Below are 12,040 nucleotides of genomic sequence, written 5' to 3'. Positions count from 1 at the left end.
ATGTTGGAACCATTGTGTTGCTCTGAAGCCCATAATGCAGCATAATGGCAATATAATAAGAGGGTGTAATCGGTGATGTAAATGTTGCTGGGCGATAGAGGGGCAAAAGGCTTCAGTGGATCCTGTGTCTGTCAAACAAGCCCCAGAGAAAAGCTGCTGTTTGCCTTTTCGCTTTAACACGTGGAAATGCCACACTTGTGAAAAGCAACCGCATCACTTGATTAAAGTGTCGATGATTCATATTTTTATAGTAAGGCATCAAATGACAAAGTGAAAACAGCGCGGAAATGTGAAAGGATTTCCTCATTCTTACTGCGTGAGATAGTAAAAGGTTGTTCAGCCAAACCTGCAGCTCCCGCCTGCTTTATGGAGCCCTGTAGTGAGTTTAATCACTTTTAGCTGTCTGGTTCATAACATTACTGTTTTGGATCACTCTATAGCATTGACTGCCAGTCAGACATACCTGGGACTAGCTGTTGAACACTTTGGGGGATTTAGTTGCTAAAGTACCAGGTGCTTCCCTGAGTGACTGGTACAGACTAAAGGAAAAAAAACATCATAAAAGATGAGAATATTGCCTTGTAACATCTTGGTGTCAGGATGAGCAAATATTTGCTAACACGTTTCCTAAAGAAACCCCATAAAGACAACCTTTGACATCTTACTCCAACGGCCTTCTAAGGGGGAGAGCGTGAAACGTGGTGATCTGTCAGTGACATGTTCACAGCTTGCTAGTGTTGAGGCAAAAACAGTGATCTCAGTATCAATACATCTTCTGTGAGCCCTTAAAATACACAGTATGCAAGGAAGGAAGGTGGTAAAGGGTAGGTGGTCAGTCCATCATAGTTGCTAGACTGCATATCAAAGATGGACACTAACGCTGGGTGTGCAGATTCTTTATGGTCACCATTGTCTACTTTTATTAGATTTTTTTTTTTGCTTTCTTTTTAGAAAGGGCTCTCCATATTTGGATGAGAAGGTGGTGCTGCAATAGACTGAACAGATGCTTTAGAGACAGCCGGTAGCCACCTAAAGTAGCTGCATCCCCTAAAATGCATGACGTCAAGTGTTAATTTAATTTAAATGCATGAGTTATCAGAAAACACCACCTCCTGTGGGGTGTCAGAAAAGGTGAAAGCAGCTAAACATGTTTATTACAGCTGTGAAGTTGGGCTTTTTAAATTGAGGGACTGTGGGAACCGGCTCACTTTGGAGTCAGCCCCAAGTGGCCATTCGATGAAGTGCAGTTTTCAGCTCTTCTGTGTTGGCTTCATTTTGTTTAAGCCCAGAGGAGGAGCTGCGTGGGCTGCTCTTACCTATTTAGCTCTGTCTTGAATAAATCTGTAGCAGGATTTGTTTAACAGTAACGTACTATTTTATAATTAATCAGTGTGCAAACAAACAAACTGACAGACAATTAAAACTGAAGATTCCCAGGCTAGGGTTAGGGTTTGAACCAGCAACAATTAGACATAAGAACATACCGACGTGATAGCTCTGGCATCCTCTGGTTATTGTCTTTTGCAGGTTCTTGGTACACACCCAACATGTGTTTGATTATTTTGTGTCCTGTCCCTTGCAGTGCGCTTTGGAACAAGGAATCCAGTATTTGCTTTCTCTTTTTTATTTGGCATAGAAACATCGTACAATAGGACAGAAAAGCAGGTGTAACACAAATAACACTGAGCTGATCTGTCTGTGCAGCGTTTTCTTTTTTTTCTCTCTTTTTTTTTTTTGGCGTTGTTGTTGTTGCTGAAACCTAAAAAGTCTGTGAGGAAATAATCATTCTTCAAAAGGCAACACTGAGATTTCAAACCCTACACACAAAAGCAAAAATAAAGCTTGCCAGTATCAATTCGTGAAAAGTACAGGTATACTGCGGATTTCAGATGTGGCGTAATTGTAATGCAAATTCAGCGGCGAGACATAATTAGTGCTGAAATTGCCTCCAGTGGTGCAAACAAAACTGACACATTTACACGAGTTAAAAAAACAAAAAACATTTAGCTTGAGCAACAAAAAAAATTCTTGCTTTTCTCCAAACTATCTCAGAGACAGAACAAAACCAGAAGGAGATGACAGAAAGTTGGAGTTGCTGTGTGTGTGTGTGTTCTGAGATCACCCGCGAGATGTTGAGTTAAACAGAAACACACAGATCGTGATACCTAGCAACAGCTGTTGTCTGAACATGTGGGACATGTTAGGAAAGGTTTAGATTTTTTAATAAACTTCAATTATTAAATCAAAATAAAACAAATATGGGGTTACTGGGCCTATTTTGACGCTTTACCATCACCAGACCTGCCTAAAAGTGTACCTGGATCCACTTTTGTCATCAGATCTGCCTCAATTCTTTGTGCTACTTATTCAGCAAAGTGCTGGAAACATTCAGAGATTTTTGGTCCATATTGCAGCATATAGCATCACACAGTTGCTGCAGATTTGCTAGCTGCATGTCCATGATGTGAGCCTCCTGTTCCAACACATCCCAAAGGTCCTCTGTTGGATTGAGATCTGGTGACTGTGGAGTCCATTGGTGTACAGTGAGCTGCCATGTTCAACAAGCCAGTTTGAGCTGATTTGAGCTTTTTCACATGGTGTGTTATCCTGCTGTAAGCAGCCCTCAGAAGATGGGTACACTTTGGTCATAGAGGGATGGACATGGCCATCAACAGGTAGGCTATGGTATTTACACGATGCTTTATCAGTACTACGGTGCTAAAAGTCTACTAAAAAGGCATGGATCCATGCTTTCATGTTTCTTAGTGCCTGATTTTGACCATACAATTCAAATGTTGCAACGGAAATCAGGACTCATTAAACCAGTCAGCATTTTTCCAACCTTCTAATGTCCAGTTTTGGTGAGCCAGTGTGAATTTAGCCTCCAGGGTCTTCTGCTGCTGCCCATCTGCTTCAAGATTCAATATTTGATGCATTCAGAGATTCTCTTCTGTCTGACTTGGTTGTAACAAGTTGCTATTGTTGCCTTCCTCTCAGCTGGAAGCAGTATGTCCATTGTCCTCTGACCTCAAGAAGCCAGATGAGGAGTTTACAGAGGTTGCTGTCAGCATCGACGTGGTCCATATGATGAAGGCTGATACTTTAAAATGAGGTATGAAGGCACATAACCACTCTAAAGTCCTTAGAGGCGTATGTAGATGGTTTTCCTACGTTTGCACAGTGCCATGCTAGCTGTTCGCAAACTTTCTTATCTTTTTATCACCATGTTAAGCACATAGATATTAAGGCTGATATCAGTGAATACGTTTCATTCCAGGAAAGTTGAACTATTAAGATTTTGAGTCATATTTTTTTTCTGTAAATGACAGCTGTACGGTTTCAAAATGATTTGTTCAGTACGTTGTTATCTCGTGCTGTTAAATGCTATCATTGATGCACATAAATATAGCCGGCATTATTTCGCTATGAAAGTTCTGAAAAGGCCCTCACGCGCACACACACACACACACACGCACACACACAAATACATTCAAAGAAACAAACAAACAAACAAAAATTCTCAACTTTTTTCATAGCCGCTTAAAACAAACATGATGGGTCGGTTCACATTCATTAGCATAAATCCGTTGGCAAGGTTTACCACCCTGTTAATTACCGGGGTTTCTGAGAAACTTAAGCAGGACGAGACACATCAAGGGCAGTGCAGCAGAGCAAAAGAGGAGTTCTGAGAATTTTGATTCCTCGCCAGATAAAAAGTGAATAATCTTGTGCAAATGTTATTTTTGGGGGGTTTTTTTCTTTTTTATTTTGTATAAACAAGTCTCCTCTACAGCATGCATAAATATCACCTCCAACACTGATTAAAATCAGGATTTTTAATTATGTCTCTGCATGCGTCTGCTACCTGCTGTTTTTCACGTGCGAGAAGCCGGGGTCCAGGGTACAAAACTTCCCCCTTTGAATACGACAAAGAGAAAAAGGCGTTCGGTACACAGAACATCAACTCGAAGTTACACCCACATGCTGCTGTTGCTTTCATCCTGCCACCTGTGGAGTGGGTGTCACCATCTTATCCACCAAATCTGTCACATAGACCTGTTTCTGCTTACAGGCCATCTTTTGGGTGATGAAATCTGTTTCATGAATAGCATTTGTGTGCGTGTGTGTGTATTGTGAGGGTTTTAAAGTATAAGAGCAGTAAATTCAATTATGTGGACAATCACCAGAGATGGTTAGGTGGAGTGCTCTGTTAGAGATCCATAGAGGAAATGATATATGCAATGTAATGTATGTATTGCTTAGAAATAAAATATACTATGATGCTCAAAATTTCGCAGTTCTTTCTGGATAATTCATCAGCAATATGCGGAGATCAATCAGAAGCCAAACCAGTCATTATGAATACAGGGACAACACTAAGAAATGAGTTGTTTTATAAATAATTAAGTTAAATTACAATTAAAGATCGTAATATATACAACCCATGACCAACAAAAATTTGAAAGGTTTCCTTAGTATACATATTCTGTCTGTTGTTCTCCGATCTGCCAAATATTTAGCCTCCCTTTTCTCCTCCTGTAAAAAGTGAACTTGGTCCATCAAGCTAACAATGGGTTAGAGGTGTGTAGGTGTGTGTGGGAGGCGTCGGCTTGCAACAACATCAACATTTTTGTCAGGTCTGTTTGCTTCCAAAGGTTCAAACATATATGACCCGATGCCTGAGGTACAAACATCAACCACTTCTTTGTCCTCCTCCACCTTTCTGCATGAGCGAGGGGGTGGGGTGAAAAAAGAAACACCAAAAAAAGTCATGTTAAGTCCCTCTTCATGTTACAGCTTGGCAATGTTTTCAAAGCAGAAACTTCATGAGATGTGTCAGTAGAGACACTAGACATAGGAAGCCATTGCCAGCTGCATGGTAAATGTGTTCTCATCCCACACAGAGTCCTCGGCAAGTTGAGTATGACAATATTTCACATCTTTAATGTTGTAGCTTTCAGATTGAAGAGGCAACAATCTTCTTTTTTAAGACTGGTGAAAATGTACATTTAAAGGTTGGATGGATGGACAGATTGGGAATGTGAAGCTTGTTGTTTGTTGTTGATTTGCTTTTTGCTTCACCTTCACGATTCTGTTCGTAACGTTTATGGTCAGAATATTTAGATGCAGACTTTCTGCTTTGTTGGCCTCGGCACAAGCGCTAAGCTTTTAGCAGATGATGTGGTTCTTCTGAGCTCATCATGTGGTGACCTCTGTCTCACTCTGGGGCACTTTGTAAGCGACTTTGATTAGTTCCTCTAAGTCTAAGGCCCATTATGGGTAGAAAAGGAGTTCCTGCCTCGTGTGGGGAAGTTTAAGTATCTCTGGGTCTTCATGAGTTCATGAGTGAGAGGACAGTGGATCTACGTTCCCACCCTCACCTGCTGTCATAAACTCTTGGTAGTGACCAGACAAAAAGGATCACCAATACAAGCAGCGGGTCTGAGTTTCCTCCAAAGGGTGTCTGGGATTTCACTTAGAGCTAGGATGAGAAACATTCCAGAGAGACTTAAAGCAAAGATGCTACTCCTCCACATTTAAAGCAGCCAGACGAGGCGGTTTGGCCATATGACCAAGATGCCTCCTGGAGATCTTCTAGGTGAAGCATTTGAGGCATGCCTTCCTTGGAGGGGATATGCCTCATATAGGAAACCCGCCCAGCAGAAGAGCTAGACAACATAGCTGGGGAGATGGAGGTCTGGACATCTGTGTTTAGACTGGCATCCCAGCAACCCCAACCCAAGGAAGCATCAGTAACTGGATGGATAGATGGTCATGTTTTGAAAAATGGCTTGCATATAAATATACTCTTTCACAACATTACCAGTCCTCACAGAAACATGATCCATACCCAGTGCATTTACATGTGATGTCCTTTGGGTCCTTTATAAGAGAGAACTGTTTGAAAAATAAAGTAAAAGTGGTCTTTTCAGAGAAAAACGCAACCTTTTATGTACATGTAAGTTTAATAAATCCAAAGCAAATATTTCCCCAGTACATCTCTAATCACCAGACATGTTCAGGTTTATCGGTGCTGATTGAAAGGCAAATTTTTACTCTCAGAAATTCTCTCAAATTATGTCAGCTGAGTCAACATCATCAGGTCTGAAGCTTTCAAATGAAAAAGTGTGGGGGTGATTTTGTAGCCCTCTGTAATCTGCTACTTAATTCTGCTTAAGGCAAGAGGCTTGAGGCTACTAACAGAACACAACCGAATCTCTGCTGGGTTGCAGTTGTGTTGCATTGTGGGTAATCTACTCACCAGGTTCTGACAAGGAAGAAGAACGCATGAATAAAAAAAATGTCTCTTCTGTTGCATTGATTTTCTCCCTTTTGAAATTGTCCGTTGTGGCACTGACATGTTTTGTCAGTATCAGTAAATTTATCTTTTAAGGCTCTGATAAAAGCAAGGTAGCTTTTATTGCTCACTGTGTGCTGTCTCTGAAATGACAACAGACTGCATTCGAGACTAATCCGTCTGGATCTCTTTTACACGCTGAAGATAAAGGAAGAGTGTCTGAACATCTTTTCTGGTGTGATATTTGTATGTAGTGTTAAACCAGTGTAAACAGATGGCTTCCTGCTGTATGTCAGCTCAGTGTCAGGGCGGTGCTCCAATGTACTGACCAGCATTCAGAACTCGGGCTTGCAAGTCTGATCTGAGCTATTTTAACTTGAGCTGCTAGTGCTGTTTGAAAGCAACACCCCGACAGAGGCAAAAGTTTTAAAAACAAGGCAAAAGAAGTTTTTGTCTCTGTTAAATTTATTACTGTAGCAGCAGAGTTATGAGGAGTGTTGTTGATGTTAAATTAGAGAATCGGGGTGGCTCTAGGAACAGCCCGTACACATTGTGATTTATGAAATAAATACATGTAACTGGACTCACAAGAGAAACAAGGCCCTACTCACTGTTAAGCACCTATAGAATAGGACAAGCATGATTAAATGTAACTACATGAAGCATAACCAATCAAAGGACTTTGACTGGAGACTCTCATGTTTGTCATTTGATATTTATCTCAATTTGTAATCATTGTTGAATGGTAAATTGTGGTCTTTTTGATTACTTGCGTCAGCTGTCATGGTTGGCAGCCCCAGTAACCATGCTTAGCCAATCAAATACCCATTTTTGGTATGAGTGTGTCTGCTCATTGTAGACACACAATAAGCAGACACACCCAGAGGTGTGAGTGTTCGTGACAAAGTGGGATCAGGCAAAACTTGGTTCAGGGGCTAAGACTAGTCATCATTCAAAACAAGACACCCTCATGTGGAAGTTGCATTATAACCCCCATAAAACCAGTCTGACGTGCCTAACTAAAGCAGAAATGGGAAAGAAGCCAAAATTACTTGCAGAAAGAGGTGAGGAAAGAAGAAGGGAAAGGCGAGGATGGGAGAGAGGTGGTTTGAGAATTAAGGGCTTAACTGTGTCAACTGTCTTAACAGAGATTACAGCAGATCCATTTACTCTGACATGTGCAACAATGCAGGCCATTTTTACAGATTCTTCATGTTATTTCTTTTTTGGGGGAGAAAAAGATAAAAACAAGTATGAATGAAAACTTCATTAGTATGTTGGATGCCACTGCAGATTAGCCAACCTAGCTGTGTTTTCTATGTCAGTATTGGGTATTTTCACTCACACACTTCAAGTCTTTTAATCTGTGTTATCATTACACCGACCGTGTTTGGATTATGTAGCAATCTGGAGTTTGATTTGCTAACCTGCACGCCCCATGGTTTCGGTGAGAAGTCACAGCAGCTGTCATTTCCTTCTTCTCTGCTCTCCTGAGAGTTTTCTTGCATGGTATTGTGCGCACATAGCTGTCTGCCATTTTGGGCGTGATACAACCACCAGTGACAAAGGAAAATGTATATTCCCCTGACTGGTTTGTGAGTGGCTCCTGGAGGTTGCTGACTGTTGCTAGGTGCTGCGCTAGAAACCTGATTGCACTTGGTTTGCTTGCCTGTAGTTTGCACGAAAGCCTCGTGTTTCAAAAAATAAAGCTTTTACTGTGAAGTCAAACAGTGTCTGTTTCTGATTTATGTCATACTTTTTATAGGTTCTCTACTGCTCAGAGAGCAACTAGCAAGTGTTTGCAAACAAGTTGGTGTGTTCTGTGCAAACGGTTGGGCACCACAACAAGAGGCTTTGGAGGGTTTTTTTTCAACCAGTAAGTTAGATAAATGCAGTAACTATACAGTAAAAACGGTAATACAGTAATCTTCAGGAAAATGTGTATCTGTATAATTATGTTCTTCTGATTTTTGCAGACCATAAGGAAGACTAAGAGCCAGGGGCACCTCCAGAATTTGTTGGGAGGCACTAAAAATATTGGGGTGGCACACCAAAAACAGAATTTCCAGTTGTATTATGTTGTTGTCAAATATAGGTTAAGTTCCTGTTATCAGAGTAAATATCACTGAAAATGGGTACATATGAAAACAAAATTAGATTTTAGAAGTTAATGTTTCAACTCATTGACTCATTATAGGGTGTCTTGTGCTCACATATATTAAAGTTATTACCAACATAGGACAGCCTTGCCAGTGGGGGCCACTGGGGGGAGGTCAGTGTCCCCCCCGGTGGTACCCCTGCTAAGAGCCTATAGCCGTATTATTAAAGTCTGAATTTAGGAGATACCACCAGGTTTGCCACCAGGGGTTTTTTTTATGCTAACATTTGTATGTTAGTCTGATGGGATATATTTGAGTTTGATCACTGGCTTGAAAGGAGTCTAAATTTTGATGAGATAGTGATGCCAAATAAAACCTTAAGAATCAGAAAAATATTTACAATTCATCCTAAACGGCAGGTAAATGACTTTACCAAATTGTGTATCAAAAATAATAGCTGTTGCAATCTATCCTGTACCAAAGAGGTGGGCTACAACATGGACAAAAGTACCTAACAACTTACACCTACATGGAAACGTTGAAACCCATACTATGAAGCTCCCGGCGCACAGTTTGTGTGCTGATGTTAATGCCAGAGAACATTTGAAGCTCTGCAGTTAATGAGTCAGCGCACCGTTAGCGACTTTTACACACTACGTACCTCAGCACTCTGGAACTTGACGTGGTTTAGCAGAGTTGCTGTGGCTCTTAAAAACTTCCACTTTCCAGTAATACCACTTATAGCTGATCTGAATTCAAACATTAAGAGTTGTGGCCCAGTACCTTTGGCCTTATACTGTATTTGAAGTTTCCCATGTTTTCCCATCTTTGTCAAATTTTGCCACATTACCCGAAATACCTTCAACACAATGCAATCTGCCACAGTCTGAGAAATACTTGGTAAATGGTGTGTTTTTTCCGCCTGTCAAAATTCTTAAACTTGTGACATACTTCAAAAAGCATCTCCTTAGTTTAAAGATTCAAGGAAGCAAAAGAACAACAAAAGAAGAAGAGGGAAAAAACAGGAGACGAGCTCATGTGAACCAGTCTTGCCACTTCAGGGGTGTAACGCTGGTGTACGCTTTAGTGAGAATTGTCGGCACTGCCCATCTCTCAACCCCCTCCACCCGTCTTTCACCAGATCCATTCCTACCTCTCCCTCTTTCTCTCCCTTCTCTTTCTTTCTCCCCATCCCTCCCCGTCTCCCAACGAGCCCCACCACAAAACCCCACCCACAGCCTGGGATGACATGGAGAGAATATGATCTAACCACACTCTCAGAGATATTAGCTCAGCGGCCACCCCCACCCCTTACACGCACATGCACGCAAACATCAACTCTTCCATTCCCCTCTGTCATGCCCATGCCCACCCCCACACACCCTCCACACCCCCAGTGTTCCCTTCCCTCACTCCCCCCCCCCCCCCCCCAAATCTCCTCCTCATCCTCCACTCCCTACAACATAGCTGCCAGGCCGTAATGTTTTTCTTAGCCTCTCCTACACAGTGTTCACACAGATTCCCTCTCCCTCTACATACAGCAACATCCCACACACCCTGGGCCCAGCTGACCCACTGAGAGAGGAGGTGGGAGAGCTTTGGTTGGGCAGTAACGCCATCACAGAGGGACACGCAGTGTGACTGTTTCACTAAAAACACGACAGCAGGAAATGTGAACGTGATTCCTCTATCTGCTGCTTTGCTTTCGGTGAATTGAAAAAAAGAAAAAAAAACTTGAGAAAGTATCTTTTCCAGGTTTCGATCCTTCAGCTGGCCCACATTTTTGCTCTCTTTGTTGCGTGCTGATGTTTGCAGCAGCCTTGTCGAGGCCATGATCATGTGGGGTTGACAGGATGTGGTGCAGGATCCACTCCTCTCCACAGAGACAGAGAGACACAGCTTTAAAGGTTACAGTGTCTGTTATCAGCGGGCCGATACCTGCGATCAGTCTGCTGTGGTTTTCTCAGCATGGCCCTTGAACAGAAACAGCATCCATCTGTGGATCTCAGCAGATTCACTCCCCTGGTGTAGATGTGACAACAACTATTGAGAGTGAGACTGAGGGAAAGTTGATCTGCTCTCTTTCCATTGTCTCATACAAAATATTTGAGTTAGCGGTTACAGAAAAACAAAGAAAAAAAACAAAAAACACTGAGCCTGTCCCACATATATCATCACCCTAAATACAAGAAAAGCTATGCTAACCTGCAGTTTGCTGCATGCTCAGCAACTAATAGACAGACAGTAAATGACTATCTGGTGAATATTTGGAGTATTAAGCACCTGAAGAGCCAGTCAGGAGTTAATGGAGACAAAAACAGAGCTTAAAGACAGAGTTGGGCTAACTTGACAAGAAACATTTATAAAAGTAAAAAGCGAAAACAAAAAATCTATTTTTTTAAATAAAAAAAAATCAGCTATTAGGCCTCAGATTTAAGAGAAACAGTCAAATAAGCCTGTTAAGATGGTGGTAACATTTTGCTGGTGTTGTGTTATACTAACCCTGTTTCAGTTTTGATGCTTCTGTTAGTTCTTGTACTGAGGAGTGTAGTTCAAAATCAGACAAGGCAAGTTGTGCACTGATTGGTAATGACGACTGAATCATTTGACTGCGATTCTTATGCTCACTGCTGGACTTTACAGTTACATTTTCAATCCTGACAACACCTCTAACTATTGGGTGGTGGGTTTAATATGTACAGACTCTAAGCAGACAACAGCACAATACTGGCAGCCATAATGCCTGATAATTGCTGGTGTTAGCCAGAGTAGCTAATATTTTCATTACCATTGGTGCTGATGACATAGTCTACTCACACTGGATCAAATTTTGTTAGCGGTCCAGGGGCATGTCCAAAGGGAGGGCATGGGGTGGCACTGGCCTTAAATATCACTGGCCCTCTCTGGAGCTCCAGAGGAGCCTCCCACAAATGCCATGGACTAGGTCACTATTGATCTTACACTACCCAGCACCATGTACTTGAATACTGAAGTACTGGTTTGATGCACTTGTTCTTTAGTTAAGTAATTCTTTGTTATGCTACTTTCAGTTTCAGGTCCATGGCATTTATTTTAAAGCTTTAGTTGCTTATTGCACATAAACTGTATTATTATAGGTCAAGCTAATCAGCAACATATAAGTACTGAAAATCTTTACTTTATGCACTTGAAATATAGTTTGATTGTAAAACTTTTGCAGTGTGAAGCTACTTATGTAGGATTATAAGTCTACTTACTTTATGTGAAAGTACATTTGACTTAACAAACAGTTATCACATGAAGATATTAAATTTAAACTCTTAATAAATTTGCAATAGGACACCAAACTGAACATGAACCTCATAACTGTGCCCAGTGTTTGATTTTATTTCTGATTACATATTTTCCCGGCAGTTCAGCTACATAGCCACGATATCAAACATTGGGAAATATACATCAGTACATGCTTATCTTATTGACCATGATGACCATTATCAAAATGGACCAAAGTATAAAGTGGAAGAATGCATTTTGATAGCTTTTTTATCACAATAGTTTTATTCAGTCTTAAGCTAAAGTCTAGGAAAATAACATATTAAGCTTATAGTAGCAGTCATTCATAAACTCATGTGTGTGGCTAAAAATACAAGCAAAAATGTATTTT

This window comes from Oreochromis niloticus, linkage group LG7 (genome assembly GCF_001858045.2).
Source record: "Oreochromis niloticus isolate F11D_XX linkage group LG7, O_niloticus_UMD_NMBU, whole genome shotgun sequence".
NCBI classification, from domain to species: domain Eukaryota; kingdom Metazoa; phylum Chordata; class Actinopteri; order Cichliformes; family Cichlidae; genus Oreochromis; species Oreochromis niloticus.
This window is presented reverse-complemented; position numbering follows the sequence as displayed.